This window comes from Lepidochelys kempii, chromosome 6 (genome assembly GCF_965140265.1).
Source record: "Lepidochelys kempii isolate rLepKem1 chromosome 6, rLepKem1.hap2, whole genome shotgun sequence".
Taxonomy (NCBI): domain Eukaryota; kingdom Metazoa; phylum Chordata; order Testudines; family Cheloniidae; genus Lepidochelys; species Lepidochelys kempii.
In genome coordinates, this window is record NC_133261.1 from 101,366,044 (window position 1) to 101,383,462 (window position 17,419).

General features: G+C 42.6%; 1 protein-coding gene across 2 annotated transcripts in view; it reads right to left on the reverse strand.

Annotated features, from left to right (window-relative positions):
* The window catches only part of FOXN3 (forkhead box N3), a 304,443-nt gene that overhangs the window by 214,128 nt on the left and 72,896 nt on the right, over nt 1-17,419 (reverse strand). The gene's annotated exons all lie outside the window — the stretch shown is intronic.

Below are 17,419 nucleotides of genomic sequence, written 5' to 3' on the forward strand. Positions count from 1 at the left end.
TGGATGTGGGGAGCTCAGTGGGGGGGTTTGGATGCTGGTAGAGTGGGGCTCAGTGAGGTGGGGATCCAGGTGCAGCTGGTTGGGAATTGCTGGGGTGGGGATCCAGGTGTGGGTGGCTCACAGGTGCAGGGGGAGTGGGTCTCATCATGGGGGGGGCAGGTTCTGAGTATGAGGAGGTGAGGCTCAGTGGGAGGGACTGGGTATGAGGGGACTGGGCAGACGGGGGAGCAGCTCTCTGTACAGGGATCCCTCCCCCTGCAGCTGAGAAGCGATGGGTGCAGGAAGTGAGGAAATTTGAAGAGATTCCTGCAGCTGGGGGAGAAATATGAGTCTGACCCAACCCTGGATGCTGTGCAGGGGAAGAGGAAGTCCTGTCCTTCCCAGCCTAGCCGGGACTAGCAGCTGAGCCTGGCGCAGGGCAGGAGCTGCCAGCCGGGTCTTCCCCAATCCTGCCCTCTGCCCTATAGTGATTTACCTCTCTGCCAGCTGCCTGAAACATACTGCTGGGGGGAGGGTCACATGACCGCTCTTGTGGCTTCCCCTTGCTTCCCTGTCAGAAAGCCTTTTTCTGTAAGGAAGCAAAGAAATCTGCGGGGGACATAAATTCTGCACATATGCAGTGGTGCAGAATTCCCCCAGGAGTAAATTATGACTTAAATATTACAGGAATGGATACTATCATAAAATTTAGCATAGATTAGACAGATGGTTAAATTAGGTGGAAATAAATCACTTTTCTATAATGATGTTTAAAATCATCCTTCCTACATCATGTCTGCCCCTGCACCAGGTAGACCATGCTTACACAACCCTTTTGCTAGGCAGACTGAAGACTGTAGGAACATCATGCTAATTTTTTACTAAATTATATTTAACGTGCCAGTTTTCTTATCAACCTTCTAATGTTTCTTGCTTCAACTATCCTTTATTAATCCAATCAAGCCATTCCTCAACTAAACTGATGTGTGTTCTGCAGACTGAAACATCACCCAAAACACCACCAACCTAGCCATTTTTAATAATAAAATTTGCAAAACATCACAGATTCATCTCCTGGACACTAAAACATTGTGCCTGAAACATGAATGCAATTTCAGATGTTGATGGTTTCATGAAATGAGACCAAGTTACAGAGCTTTAATACCACTTTGTGTGAGATTTCAGTGATGTTGCTTTCTTCATCTAAAGCTAAATTTGTGGTTTTCAGTTTAGATTTCTGCTCCAGGGCTATACATATGTATATTGATGATGGTCATTACTCTTGATCTTATTTTTTATTTCATTTTAATGGCCAAATATCCAGCCCTGGTCGCCATGATTGTGCTGAGAAGTTTAAAGTTGTTGCAGATCCAACACGACATTATGGAGTACCAACTTTCTGAAGATAGGGACAGGAAACAGTTGCAATGACTGAGACAGAGCACACAGTCAGGCTATATAGAGCAGCATTCGTGCGATGTTGATTTAATAAGCCATTTCTTGTTATTACCTCTTATTTATTCATTTTGTTTGGATGGGTTTTTTCTTTCACTTTATTGCTGAAATACTATAGTGCTCACGATTTCATCAGCTAAGCTAAGAAACTGGCTGAATATTTGGTTATCAGTGCTTATTACAGTATTTTTGTGGATATCATTTGGGCCTGGAGTGAACGCCTCGAAAAAAATCAGGCCCTTTGCATTTTAATACAAATATATGTTTCTCATTAGGGCCCTAATCCTGCAAGATACTTAGTACCAGCTGCCAACTGCTGAAAAATCTCAGTTGACTTCATTGGGACTTGCATCTTGAAGGATCAGAACATATAATATATGTATACCTCCTGCATCTTCCTCTCATCTGTGGACAAAAGGGTGTTATGTATCCTCTACCACAAAGTAGGGATTTATACATTCTCTCACAGGCTGTTTAAAGGCTCTGTTATGGAATTCCAAAGAAGGATTTTACCAATTCCAACAATTATATAGATGCTTTGCAATTTATCTCATGTCAACTCCCTCAGCAACAGTGACCAGGTCCCAAGTGCTAATGGCCATCATTTAAAGGTTGCTTTTAATGCACAATCAGTCAAGGAAAAAGCAATCATTTTAAGGGATACTATCATATTGATTTACTTTGCATTATTGGAATGTCTTACCATAATGCATGAGAAATTCACAACCAATAAGTTAACCTTCTCCCTGTAAAGATATTCTACAGATGTAAATCATTAGTCAGATAGGGCTGTGGGTGAAGGAAGAAGGCTTTTTTTATTCTTATTTGCCTTGTTCCTATTTTAAATTCCAAACTTTACCCATTGAACTCTACTTTATTCTGAATAACTGTTCGACTCAGAGAGTAATTCAGTTTTCCCACCACAATAAACAATGTGTTCTTCTGTTGATCACTTCACATCACCCATTCGTATGGGGCCATTTGAATGTCAGATCTAGCATTCCTTGAAATACCTCCACTCTGGTACGTTTCAGAGTAACAGCCGTGTTAGTCTGTATTCGCAAAAAGAAACATCCGATGAAGTGAGCTGTAGCTCACGAAAGCTTATGCTCAAATAAATTGGTTAGTCTCTAAGGTGCCACAAGTACTCCTTTTCTTTCTCCACTCTGGTATGTTTTTCCACATGCTACTGGCATATTTTATAGTATCTTCACAGACTACCTTCTTGGAAATAATGTTAATCAGGATAATTTCTATTCTTATTTTAAGGGACTCTTGATTGGGTGCTTTCAAATAATCTCTTAGTCAAATTTACCTTAGGATTTCCAAAGTCCTTACTACAACATTGGACAATGCTATTTAGGAGTCAGAGTGTAAGTTTAATGGCTCAAGCTAATCTCAAAGAGGGCCTATTAAACTCTAATTTGTCAGGTTTCGTTACATTCAATACTTACTCCCAATGACTGTAATTTTCCTGGATCATTTTGTTCACCAGAAAATTATGTTCCTTAGTTTTGCATCCCATCCCCTCTGCTGTATTGAGAAAAATTAAAGGTTCTATTTCTTCGCTGCTACTATCTAGAACAACAGTAGTGCAAAAGAGGGGTTAAGAGTTCACTGTCAAATATATTTATCTCAAAAGTAGGTATAATTCTTTTGCAAACAGCTACGTGTCAGTGCAAAGCCAAGCTGATTCAAGGTGATAAAAGCATTTTGGTAAATCTTTTCGATGACACTTGATCCTTCACAAGCTCCCCCACCCCTTCTTCTTCTTCATCATCCAATATCATTATTACCTTGATAAATTTGCAAGTTATTTTCTTTCCAAATGGATCGAGTATAAAACAGTTAATCTGCACTAATGCCCAGCACAGATTTTGGTGATTCCACTATTGTTTCAATTATTTCTTTGAGGAAAATGTGACCTTTTTAAGCAAACAAAGTTTATCATTGACTGATTCAATAGTGACAGGTTTCAGAGTAACAGCCGTGTTAGTCTGTATTCGCAAAAAGAAAAGGAGTACTTGTGGCACCTTAGAGACTAACCAATTTATTAGAGCATAAGCTTTCGTGAGCTACAGCTCACTTCCTCATGAGGAAGTGAGCTGTAGCTCACGAAAGCTTATGCTCTAATAAATTGGTTAGTCTCTAAGGTGCCACAAGTACTCCTTTTCTTGATTCAATAGTGTGAGCTTCTTCTCAAATTCTACTTAGAATTGCAACTCACTGAAGTGATGGAGAAGTCCTACTTTAGTTCCTGGTCCTTATTACATGTAACACACAGTGTTAACAATAAAGGTAGCACATACATCAGCATGAGCAATAAAATACCTTTCTTTTATGAGTGAGTTTGGTGAGTACTAAAAGTTTCTGTTGGACTAAAGACCTGGGAAGAGGTTTAACTCCAATAACTGACTTGATAACAGTTACAAGTCCTGCTTTAGATTTGCTATATCAAGGGAGTTGCTTCCCAGAAAGGATGGAAGGCAGAGAGGTGAAAGTTACATGTGGAATCCATCCAGTTTCCAAGGGCTAGTCTTTGTACAGACAATTCTAGCTGATCTGTAAGATGAAGCAATATTGATCGATGTTCAAAAATGAACTTGTCATATATTTTCAGCTGTCTTTGGGGATTTGGCATAGCATCCCATAAAGGATGCAGAGTGTGAGGATGAGAAAGCCCCAGGCAGAAAGAGGGTGGCCACAAAAGAATAACAAGAGCAAAATATAAGGAGTACTTGTGGCACCCTAGAGACTAACCAATTTATTTGAGCATAAGCTTTCGTGAGCTACAGCTCACTTCATCGGATGCATACTGTGGAAAGTATAGATCTTTTTATACACACAAAGCATGAAAAAATGGGTGTTTACCACTACAAAAGGTTTTCTCTCCCCCCACCCCACTCTCCTGCTGGTAATAGCTTATCTGATGAAGTGAGCTGTAGCTCACGAAAGCTTATGCTCAAATAAATTGGTTAGTCTCTAAGGTGCCACAAGTACTCCTTTTCTTTTTGCGAATACAGACTAACACGGCTGTTACTCTGAAAAAAGCAAAATATATGATCTTCTAGTTGCTGCTTGTGTAGCTTGCCTGCTATACCTTGACATCTCTTCGGTGCAAGATAAAAGCGCCAGGATAATATAGGTTGGGTGCTTTATAAATAGAAACTGTAGATTAGCTAGAATATTGACCAAGAATGGTTCAGTCCAAAGCATTTTGAGATCCTCTTTTTAAAGGTACTGTATACTGTAAGTAATTTGATTATGAATGTCTAAGGCTTAATTTTTAAGCTCTTTATAATCTCATTTTCCACAATCATTTAACATAGAACCCCGCCATCTACACTAAGCAAGAGTGTTTACAAAGATCAGATCTTTATAGACTGAGGCAACCTCATTGAAAGGAAGTATGTTTGGTCAGAGGCTCTCTCTTTTAGGCTTATGCCATGTTTAAATTTTTTCTGAACCTACCTAATTTAGGTACCCATGAAGTGTCTATCACAGTAGTATCTAAGCATTAGACCAAAGGGAAATGTGTTTTTTTTATCACCTATCACTATTTTAATTTTGCAGTCTGGCCCAGGACAAGTTGTTCTGCTTTCATCAGCCTTTGAGATCAGTAACTATGGCCCTCTTGCATGGGGCAGTTAGTGTAGGTCCAAAATAAACAGAGAAAAACTTTGCTCTGTAAAAACTGTTGTGTGAATTCTAATCGGGTTCAGAGTCAATATTTTATTTTTCTACATTTCCAACAGACATAAGTTATGCATTTGCAATTATTTCAGTTCACACATGATTCAGATCTACGTATTCTTATATTGTGCTTAATTTATGTTACTTTAAGAATGCAGTTAAGGCTGTCTAGTGGAAAATGGGCCCAATCAAAAGAGATGGATCCAAACACTTCTGAACCTTGGCAACATCCAGACCTGAATCCAAACTTTGTGGTTTGGTCTGTCTCTAAATCTCTTAGCAGGCCAAAACAAATGCAGTAAGTACCCCCTATTATTTCTACCTGTCATATTCATTACCAATTTGACAAACCATTTCAGTAAAACACCTTCTGCTTTCTTTGAACGCAGAACCAGCTGTATCCTGCAATATCTGTTAAAACAATTCAACTCCCCCTATTTCTCTTCATTGAGGGTCTGATCCTCCATGCATACTCACAAGAGTAACTTTACAGGATCGAGCCCTAACTGATGAGAAAGCCAAGTTGTTGTTCACTGCTCTAAAAGCATCATAGTGAGGAATACCAAACTTTGGAATGCCTTCCCTGATCGCATTTGCGACTTAGACACTTGAGAAATGCAAATCACTTCGAAAGCTGGTGCTCAGTACCAACCAATTGACATTGAGCACATTTTTTCGTTTTTTAAATGGAACATTAAAAGTAGCAGGATGGCTTATATTGACATATGGGTTCCACTTTGCTAGACATGCTGGACCAAAGTCATCCCTGGAATAACTCCATCATCTTCAACAAACGGGGTACATTTGGCCCCATATGCGTAGAGCAGCTGGGGATTACAATTGTTTTCCTCTTTTCATCCATATTTGAGCTTGCTGGGCATGGTTTTACGTTTGCAAAGCAATCTTGAGCTATTCTGTGCATGTGAGATACAGGCATACAATTAATATTGGAGTACATGGCTCTGGTATGATTTTGCAGTCATCCATGGCACATAACTAAATTTAAAATAAAACAGAATAAAACATACTATAAATATTGTGTAAAGAAACAAGTTGGAGACTATTTTGTTATCAGATGCTCAGCAATCTGTTCAACTGGCTTTCCAGCTTACTAAACACAGCATCAGACTCCATTTTGAATGTGAAATTATGTTGTCTTTACACAGCCTCTCATATAATCCATTGTATTCATATAGAAAGATGCAAAGCTCATAAATGCCATTTCATATTCCAAACAATTTGCTATAGGCAACTACATCATTACTTTGTACAAATAAATTTACATAAATCATGATTAGAATGTTTTATCTTAGCAACTTTATTTTGCTCCCAGAACACAAATTAAATGCATGCTTAAAGCAGAATATTTTAGAGAGAGTTATTCCTGAACTGTTTATAAGACAGGAATAGACATTTCTATCTAATTTTTCATTCATAATGTAATTTTTTTAGTTTTCTTTGAACATTTAAAAACCACATGTATAATTTGCAGGGATTTTCCTTGAAGCGAGCAATAAAATAGATGACTCTGCCACAATCTGTTCATTCATCAGTTAGTGTTTCCTTTGACTCACTGTGCATTATGTTCTAAACACTCATTAGGAAAGGCCAAGAATGACAGTAAGTCCCACTTGCTGCCTGACATTATTATTTTACAAGCAAACTGTTGTTGTTAAACAAAATTTGAAAATAAAGTCATTGGAAATCTACTTCTAGTAAATATTCCTGTGTCTAGATTAATTGCACAGAGTAAGTCCTCCCCCATTAAGAGCAGTATTATTGTTAGTATTATGTGATTAGAAATGTATGAATTCAAAATATGACTGACTCACACTTTGAAATGAATAACATTGGGTATAAAACCATAGGGCCAATAGCCAAGTCATCATCCCTGGGACCAAAGTCCTGCTCTCTCTCTCTATGGCTGCTAAGGGCTCCTGATACAGTGGAAATTGTGTGTGATGGGCTAGTGTAAGATTTGTCCTTTGTGTGTGGTGGGCTAGTATAAGATTGCTAAAGTCTGCCCTGGGGGTTCAAAGATCTCAGCTGTGTCTGAGACCCCAGCTTCTAATAGGCTCCCTGCTATCCCTACCGAGGGATTTAGGGAGTAGGCAGAAGAGCAGGAATGGGGCTGAAGGCCCTGCCATTACACAGAACCATCCCTCACAGCCCTCCCTAGAGTGGGTGTGCAGCAGCAACAGACGCAGTAATGGTCACAGAGTGGCTAGGCCACTACTTCACAACCTCTGAGAGATTCCTGCCCACTCCTGCTATGGAAGCTCCTGAACCAAGCTCCAGTTCTCAGGGAAACACCCAAAGCAGGGACTGTTGCATTGAAATGCCATCCAGGTCTACTCCTTCTTGTAATCACCCCCCTAGACTCAGAACTATGCAGGGGAGCCCCCCAAATCGGGGAGCACTAGGACCCAGGTGGTGTCTCCCCCCACCCCACTATGTGGGCTTGAGAGAAAGTTGCAAAGAGGAGCCATCCAGACTCCAACCGGTAAGGAAAGAAGCAGCCAAAGCAAGAGACCTTTGGTCCTTTAGAGAATGTTCTAGAATTCAGACTGGACTTTTCCTGCCATATGCTGACAGACTGTTTGCTCCATTCCTCCCCTACCCTCACCCATCTCTTCACCTCAGCATCACTCCTCTTACGCTCTTCTCCCCTTCCCTGTCCTACCCACCCCCTTCCTTTCAGTGGCCCCCCTCCCTTTCCTTTAGCTGACCACCTCCCAATTAAACACACTAAAAGAAAGACAACTGTTGCACTAACATGCCATATGCTCCCATCCCATGGTTCACTCTGCCTGTGTGTCAACCTCCCATCCGCACCCTGTGTCTGTCTTGTCTATTTAGATTGTAAAGTCTTTGGGGCAGGGACTGTGTGACCCAGGCACCCCCTGGGGGGGGGGGTCCCCTGTTATGAGTCTATGCCTAGGAATTTGCCTAGGCATGCCCAGAAGGGGACATTTCCCCTGTGATCGCCATTTTAATGATATTTCACCCAACGGGGCCGTGTGTGGTCTCTGCAGAAAGCTAACTCAAAGGTTGTCACTGTTATCGCAGGACATAGAATCATAGAATCATAGAATATCAGGGTTGGAAGGGACCTCAGGAGGTCATCTAGTCCGACCCCCTGCTCAAAGCAGGACCAATCCCCAACTAACATACGTGCGGAGAATTTTAAGAGTTATGTAACATGTAGAGTATTGTGTCCCAAAGCTGCTGGAGGTGAAACAAGTCACCTGCAGCAGGGTGGTTCTCAGAGCTAATTCAATCAAGAGTGAGAACAACTGACATTTTTCGACCCAGCCCAGCCAAGCGTTGACAGTGGAGACAAGGTGTGGGCGTAGGCCTTTACAAAGCACAAAAGAGCCCAAGAAAAAGACCTTGAATAGGGAGACCAGCAGGGTGAATTGAATTTAATGAAACATCCAAGTTATGAAAAGGAACAAAAAGTCTGGAACTGTATAAAAGGAGAAAGAAAGGACACAAGAAAGATGGTAAGGAGGCAACACTCTCCCAGTGTGAGTGTCTCATGAAAAATGGATTCCAGCTCTCTCAACTGGAGAAGTGCTGTACCAGCTGACCACTGGGTAAGAAATACCTTATTAGAGAGGAAAGGACCTTGCTAAGAAGTATAGGCTCTAGATTGCATTTTATATTTGTCTTTTATACATTTCCAATCCTTATACTTGCTTCTATTTGAATCTTAACTTATGCTTTGTCAAATAAACATCTACCTAGTTTTATATAGACACGACTAAGTGCTGTGTGCTAAGGAGAACATTAAACTGAGGTGAAGCTAATGAATGGAGGCCTTTGCTTCCACGGAGGCAGCAAATCTGTGTGCGGTGTGGGCGTCCAGAAGTCGAGGGACTGGGCACTCAAGTGTAATGAAGTGGGATTTACAGACAGGCTGGTGGGACCTAAGCCCCAGGATCACTGTAGAACTCTGGGAGCTAACTATCTCCATAGATTTAGCCAGAGCTTATCTATGCTGTCTCCCACAGACTCAGGGAACCTAAGGGCTGGGATGTGCAAATTCCTAGCCTGTGGGGGAAAGAACTGGGCTTGTGGAGCCCGGAGTGGGGGGCTTGTGGAGCCTGGAATGGGGGGCTTGTGTTACCAGCAGCCAGCAGTCTGGGGCAAGTTTCCGGTGCTCTGGGTGGCGCGGCTGAAGTGCCACCAGCCGCCGGGGCTCCAGGCCGCACGGTAAGGGGACAGGGAGCAGGAGGGGTTGGATAGAGGGCAGGGAAGTTGGGAGTGGTGGTCAGGGGGCAGCGGTGTGGATTGGGGTCGGGGCGGTCAGACGGCGGGGAACAAGGGGGTTGAATGGGAGCAGGGGTCCCGGGGAGCAAGTCAGGAATGAGGCGGGGGGGGTGGATGGGGCGGCAGGGGGCAGTCAGGGGTGGGGAGTCTGAGAGCAGTCGGGGACAGGGAGTACGGGGTGGTGGATGGAGTAGGAATCCCGGAGGAGCCGTCAGGGGACAGGGGAGTTGGATGGGGCAGGAGTCCCTCAGGAGCCATCAGGGGGCAAGAAGCGGGGGGGGGGCAGGGGGATCAGTTAGGAGGTGGGGGCCAGGTCACGCCTGGCTGTTTGGGGAGACACAGCCTCCCCTAACTGGCCCTCCATACAATTTTGGAAACCTGATGTGTCCCTCAGGCCAAAAAGTTTGCCTGCCCCTGGCCTACCACAATGAGGTCCTTGTCCATGGCTAGGCTCCTTGGCGCTATGGGAATACAAATAATAAATAATTCTGATAATAACTGTGCCCTAGTGGCTCCTTTCATCTGGGCCTATTCAAAGTAACTACAGAGACTTCTGCCACAATGCAGGCACTACCTAATGCCTGAATAGTTCCACTGTGGGCTTAAGTGGAGCACAGGGTCTTGCATGGACCCTCCACACTTGGATTAATTTCACCCTTGGGGAAGAATGAAAGGCGCTACGTTTCCTCACACTTTAAAATGCTTTCTGATTAAAATCCATGTTTTAAAAAGTGATGCATAAGAGTCAATACCTCAGGCTCTTCCTCCCGCCAACACTCACCACCCACTTTCAGTGCTGTTTGTATCTCTTCTCCCATGAGCCCTCCTTCCCCATTGGATCAGCTGCAGTGTCAATTCATTCCTATAGTTCCCTTCCCAGGAAAAACTGAACCCCGAGCAAATGTGTAGAGCCAAGATAAAGACCTCTGAAAATAGGGGAACTTTGACAAGACCTTTTTCAACTGCCTTGCTATACTAAGTCACATTTGTCTACAAATATATAATCAGTGTTTCCCTAGCAAGCACAACTACTAAACTTTTTTTTTACAAGGTACTGATCAATTTAGAACTATCCCCTCCTGCAACTCATTCACAACAAACAAAGCTTTGGCTTGTTAGACTTAATTTGCTGTACATTGCATGTATCCGTCTGTAAAAAATACTTTAAACCCCCCAGGGAAAGATCACAAATACCAACACAGTGAAGTAAACTTTAGACCATAGTCAACTCTGCATTTTTGCAACCTGGAGTGCCATTGCTCATCAGCACACACGGGGAAGAAAAGAAAACAGAAAGATGGCAGCGCTAACTGAGAGACATTCTCTTGCTAAGCTCTAGATTGTGGCAGCCTTGATGAAAACAACTTCTACAACACACCTTTTCCTGAAAATATTCAGGAACATGGCCTGCCCCCTCTGCGCTCATTCCACTTGAACTTGCTGCTCTATGTAGTTCTGTGTCTATAAAACTTGTTGTCAGTTACTGATCAACATAGATGATCATCTAATTCTTTCACGAAGAGTGCAGTAAGAGCAAATATAGACGCACCTGAGCTTTTCACAGTTTCATAGAGTTTAAGGCCAGAAGGGACCATTGTGATCATCTAGTCCAGTGGATCCCAAACTTGTTCCACCGCTTGTGCAGGGAAAGCCCCTGGCGGGCCGTGCCAGTTTGTTTACCTGCTGTGTCCGCAGGTTCAGCTGATCACGGTTCCCAGTGGCTGCGGTTCGCTGCTCCAGGCCAATGGGAGCTGCTGGAAGTGGCGTGGGCTGAGGGACGTACTGGCCGCTGCTTCCAGCGGCTCCCACTGGCCTGGAGCAGTGGACGCAGCAGGTAAACAAACTGGCCCGGCCTACCAGGGGCTTTCCCTGCGCAAGGGGTGGAACAAATCTGGGAACCACTGGTCTAGTCTGACGTCCTGTATAGCACAGGCCATTAATTTTCACCCAGATACCCCTATATTGAGCCCAAAGACTTCAGTTAAATTAAAGCATTTCAGTCCTCAGGAGACAAAATTATTGTGTGCCAGAGACAGAGAATGGGAGAGACGGAGGTGACCCTGATGCCTTAGCCCCTGCAATGGCAGGAACTGATTAGGTGGGGAGTGCCCAGCAGGGGATTAGGTAATGCCAGCAGGGGAACCACACACTGTGCTGCTGAGGAAGGTGGAAAACTCCCAACGTTGCTGCCAATCTGACTGGGGGGTGGGGGAGTGGGGATTCCTTCCTAACCCCAAATCTGGCAATCAGCATATGTGAGCAAGACACATCAGCCAGGCATATAGGAAAAGAATTCTTTGTACCACTTCAGAGCACCAGTCCATGCTGTCTGGTGTTGCATCTCCAGCTGTGACCAATCCCTGTAGAGGAAGGTGAAAAAAAGCTAACTCATATTACATCTGGCAAATTGTGCATCGGGGGGGAAATTCTTTCTGATTCTTGCAGGCAACAAGCAGAAGCCCTAAAGCATGAGGAGATTTTATTATAGTCATCATCTCACTGCAGATCTGCAAGTGTTAAAAACAGAGGCAATCCTGTTCTCTCCATGGCCCATGAAGACAGGGGAAGATTAAGAGGACTAGGATTCAGAGAGCTGAGAAGTTCGGATCTAGATTCGAATCCAAATTCAAACGAAGCCAGAGTTTGAGAGTGTTTAGATTCCATGTTTGTTGCAGAGACAGGTGTACAGCTGTGCAGTCTGGAGCTACAATCCAGATCTGAAGTTTGTGATGTGTGCATGTGGAGGGGATGTTGATTTCTGCGTTCCACTTTGGAACCAGCACTACTTGATATTAATAAAGAGATAGACTTTGCACTCTGTACTGAGAGGGGCCACATAGCAGCTGGAATCCCTGAGAGGACTTGCGGCACTCGCTAGGGTAGACCTGTGAAGAGGGTGTAGCATAATGCACCTATTCACTAGGGAGCAGAACTGTGGTGCACCTTCACCCACCCTAGCCCCTTTCAGGCACCCACCACCCATTAGGGTATGAGAATAGAGCTTAAAGGGATTACACTTCTCATAAAGATTCTAGCTGAAGCTTGTGTGGTGGCACAAGGGGAAGTAGGTGAGTGAATCTCTTTGCATATATCCCCCTACTAGTCATTTACTGGCTGACCAGAATCTGTGCCTACACTAGCATATCCTAGCAAATTGCTTAAAATGTAGGCAGTTTCTATGCCATAACCATGGTGATATCATGTGAATAGTAAGTAACTGAGTACTGGGGAACCCACTGAAGCCTCAGTAATACAGCCATGGAAGATGGCAATAATTTATCATCTCTGCAGTAGTTTAATCCCAGATGCACCATTTGCTAATTTATTTCCATATGTACCTGGCAGAGGGATTAATCAGCCATCTCTCTCTGAAACTAGGATTGCACTTTATCCCTTTAGTAAGCAAGAGAAAACAAATGCACACAGCAAAATAAGAGTTCCACTTAAAGGGACTCTGTCAACCTTAATGTTGTTTTTTTACTTAACAACAGCTTCTTAAACATTTCATACCAAAATCTGTTTTTACCTCAGTGTGTCTCTCCGTTTACTTGTGGTTTTGCCAATATTTGAGAAAATGGAAGCAGAAGTACTGAGGGGGGCCTTCATGGGCCAGCTGTGGGAGGTAGTGTTGAATATTGGATAGAGCACTGGACTGGGACTCAGAAGATATGGATTCTGTACCACTGTCCTGTTAGGTGACCTTGAGCAAGCCACTTCCCCTTTCTATGCCTCAGTTTCCTTGTCATAAATATAAAGGGAAGGGTAAACCCCTTTGAAATCCCTCCTGGCCAGGGGAAAGCTCCTCTGACCTGGAAAGGGTTAAGAAGCTAAAGGTAACCTCGCTGGCACCTGACCAAAATGACCAATGAGGAGACAAGATACTTTCAAAAGCTGGGAGGAGGGAGAGAAACAAAGGGTCTGTGTGTCTGTCTATATTCTGTCTTTGCCGGGGATAGACCAGGAATGGAGTCTTAGAACTTTTAGTAAGTAATCTAGCTAGGTACGTGTTAGATTATGATTTCTTTCAATGGCTGAGAAAAGAACTGTGCTGAATAGAATAACTATTTCTGTCTGTGTATCTTTTTTGTAACTTAAGGTTTTGCCTAGAGGGGTTCTCTATGTTTTGAATCTAATTACCCTGTACGGTATCTACCATCCTAATTTTACAGGGGGGATTTCTTTATTTCTATTTACTTCTATTTTTATTAAAAGTCTTCTTGTAAGAAAACTGAATGCATTTTCATTGTTCTCAGATCCAAGGGTTTGGGTTTGTGGTCACCTATGCAAATTGGTGAGGCTTTTTATCCAACATTTCCCAGGAAAGGGGGGTGCAAGCGTTGGGAGGATTGTTCATTGTTCTTAAGATCCAAGGGTCTGGGTCTGTAGTCACCTAGGCAAATTGGTGAGGCTTTTTACCAAACCTTGTCCAGGAAGTGGGGTGCAAGGTTTTGGTAAGTATTTTGGGGGGAAAGACGTGTCCAAACAGCTCTTCCCCAATAACCAGTATTAGTTTGGTGGTGGTAGCGGCCAATCCAAGGACAAAGGGTGGAATATTTTGTACCTTGGGGAAGTTTTGACCTAAGCCGGTAAAGATAAGCTTAGGAGGTTTTTCATGCAGGTCCCCATATCTGTACCCTAGAGTTCAGAGTGGGGGAGGAACCTTGACATTCCTGATCTGTAAAATGGGGAGGATATTTAGCTTTGTCAAATACTGTCCCTTTAAAGGAAGGTGCATATGTTTCCAAAGCAATGCCTGAGCACTTTGGGGCCACACTGATACAGACGATAACAATAATATTTAGCTCTTATGAAGTGGTTTTCATCAGCAGATTTCAAAGCACATTACAAAGAGCTAATGTCTGCTACTGTATTTCTTCAATGATGTGATTATTAATACATTGTTAAGGTTACTTCTGGTGCCCTTTGAGGATTAGTTTAAAGTCCACTATTGATTTTAATGATATGCCAATGATATTAGTATTAAACATAATTAGTCATATTAGATTGTTTGACAATGACTGTTTTATATACAGTATAGTCATTTCAGAAGATAATAGTTTCAGATAGAGTTAAATAAAGATTCAACTGGAGTTTGAAATGGAACGAGACCAATTAATTGGGAGGCAACATGGTCCAAAGGCTAGTGTGAGGAGAATGAGGGTTCTAGATCTAGTGCCACAGACGTTGTGTGACCTTGTGTCAGTCACTTAACCACTCTGTGCCTCAGTTTCCCCACTGTAAGATAAGGATACTACTTACCCACCTTAGTAAAACACTTTGATATGGCTGGAGAAATATGTGCAAAATATTAATAAAAGCACAAAAAGACAAAAAAAATGACTGCTAAATATAAAGTCTGTTATGAATGTCAGTATCACAGTAGTAGCTATAATCTGATATAAGTCAAAGTATATAAATATTTGGATGTGCTGCTGACAGACGATTTACACTAGAATAGGCATGCTGAATATGTCGATTTGATAATCAGATCATTCAGGAGTTGGCATATTTTACTTTTGTTCATTTCTTTATAGAATAAGATTCTCCTTGTTGGCCTCTTCAAAAATTATATTTAAGTAATATAATGGAGTCTATTGATAGACAGGTTATTAGGTTTCTCACCAAAAGGTAAATTACAATGGAATCAATTACTCAAATCAAGGGTGCATTTGAATTAGTTTCTTTACAGGCGCTGACTTTTATTTTTCCCGCTGGGTGCTCCGCCATTGCTCCATCCTGAGACCCTGCCCCCATTCTGTCCCTTCCCCCGAGACCCTGCCTTCACTCGACCTCTTCCTGTCCCCACTCCACCCCTTCTCTAAGGCCCCCCACCCACCCACCACTCTCCGTTCTCCGCCCTCCCCTGGGTGCCTCCCACCAGCCAACAGAAAGCTGATCAGTGGCCAGCCCCAGGGATGCCAAACAGGAGGGGCTGGTGGCTGCTGAGCACCCCCTATTTTTTTTCAGGGGTGCTTGAGCCCTGGAGCACCCACGGAGTCAGCGCCTCTTTTAGCGTTGTCCACACTGTGGTTCAAAACATACTAGTTTGACACAGTTGTGTCAAAATTAACATGCTTAGAATCACAGGGCGCATTCTGTTATTCATATTTAAGAGTAACTCCATGGTGTCAATGGAAGCAGAATTTGGTCCATAGGCTACATACAATAAGAATTTTTCCATAAATGAAAAACACAAGCCTAATTCCATGTGTCTGTATTCTGGGTTTTGCAAATCTGCAAGACTCTCGGGTTCAAGAGAAGTTGCGTTCTTTGTACTTCCAAAGGTGCTGCATAAGAACTTACATTTCAGACTCACGCAAACAAGAAAAAAGCCTTTGTCACGAAAATGCCATTATGAAACAGCCTTCTCAGGACTGCATATTTTTGGACCTATTGGACCATACCCAGTTTTCTAGAGAGTATGCAGGTGGCGCACATGCTAGCGAGTCCAGTAACCAAAACAGTGACAAAACTCTTACTCCCTTCAGTGGGACGGAATCAAGCCCCACAGGTGATTGCTAAAGAATTATAATAATCAAGGATGCATACTTGGCCTTTGGAAGCAGTAAAAGACTAGATTCTGCCTTGGCCTAATATGGCCATCCAGAGGAGACATTCCCCAAATGCAGCACTGGGTATAAGAGAAGAACAAGGGATACATCTCTGATGCTCACCCCCTAAAGCGAGTAAGCAGGGAGGGAGTAGTGGGGAGTGAATGGAATCATGTCTCTGCCCCCTACAGGCTGGCCAGCACAGTTACCCAAATGTGTGGCAAGGGATAAGGAAAGCACACAGCACCCTTTTAAAGGCTTTAGCAAAATACTCCTCCCTTCTCCCTAGTGCAAGAGGGAAACCTCAATGAAACTTCATTAGAAGGGTGTCTTTGAGGCACAGAGTAGCAGCCATATTAGTCTGTATTCGCAAAAAGAAAAGGAGATCCGATGAAGTGAGCTGTAGCTCACGAAAGCTTATGCTCAAATAAATTTGTTAGTCTCTAAGGTGCCACAAGTACTCCTTTTCTTTTTGAGGCACACAGACTCTCAGTGCTCCCCCTGGTGACAGTGTAATTCTCCCTGGTGATACCCATTACTGAGGAATGTGCCTAAAGGCAAAATCTAGCCCACAGTAAGTACATAGTAAATCTGTAGCAAACAGACATTGTATGTAATCACTCCTCTCCCTATAACAATAATCACAGAAAAGTTGTTTGGAGTGCATCACTTAGCAATCCATTTTGGTGGACATCAAGTTGGTAGAAAACATATACTTCCTAGAGAAACAAAGATTAAACAGAATTAGTCTACAGTTTTATATTCTCTTTAATTGCTTCCCTAACAGTCAAAATGGTAAGTTAAAGACATAATTTTCCACTGATTAATAACAGACATAACATATTTTGACATTAAAAGAATCAATATAAAAGCAGAACTGCCAAGCATTTAAATAAGTTCATAGTGTTAATGTAACAGCTAAAATCTGTACATCTAACACCTGTTCTAATAAACAGATATAAAGGATTTTTTTCTGATCAGTATACATTTGTATGTTTTACATTGCCTCCTCCCAAATTCCAATTCAATCAGTAACATGCTTCTCAAGTGTATATCACTTCTAAAAAAACCTGAAGTAATATATACATAACCTAGTATATGACTTGGTGGCATAAAATAAATGTAGATGCCAATAAAAAGTAACAGAAAATGTCAAAGACAAACCAGGGTCATCTAACGTATACAGTACAGTACACGGAACTGATATTTACAAGAGCTTTCAGAAAAGACAATGGAGTCCCAAATTTTCTCTAATTGCACTAATAATCAGCTCACCTGTCTATCTTATTTACAACTGTCTTTTCAATGAGACATTAAAGGATTAGTTGCTGTAAAGTCTAAAGTACTTTAACATTCAGCAATAAATAAGATTTTGTTTTAAGACTCAGCTATTTACAGCCTCTGTCTGTACGACAGCAAAACCCAGCCCTCCAGTGACCACACACTTCCTAGAGATTTCCTTGGAA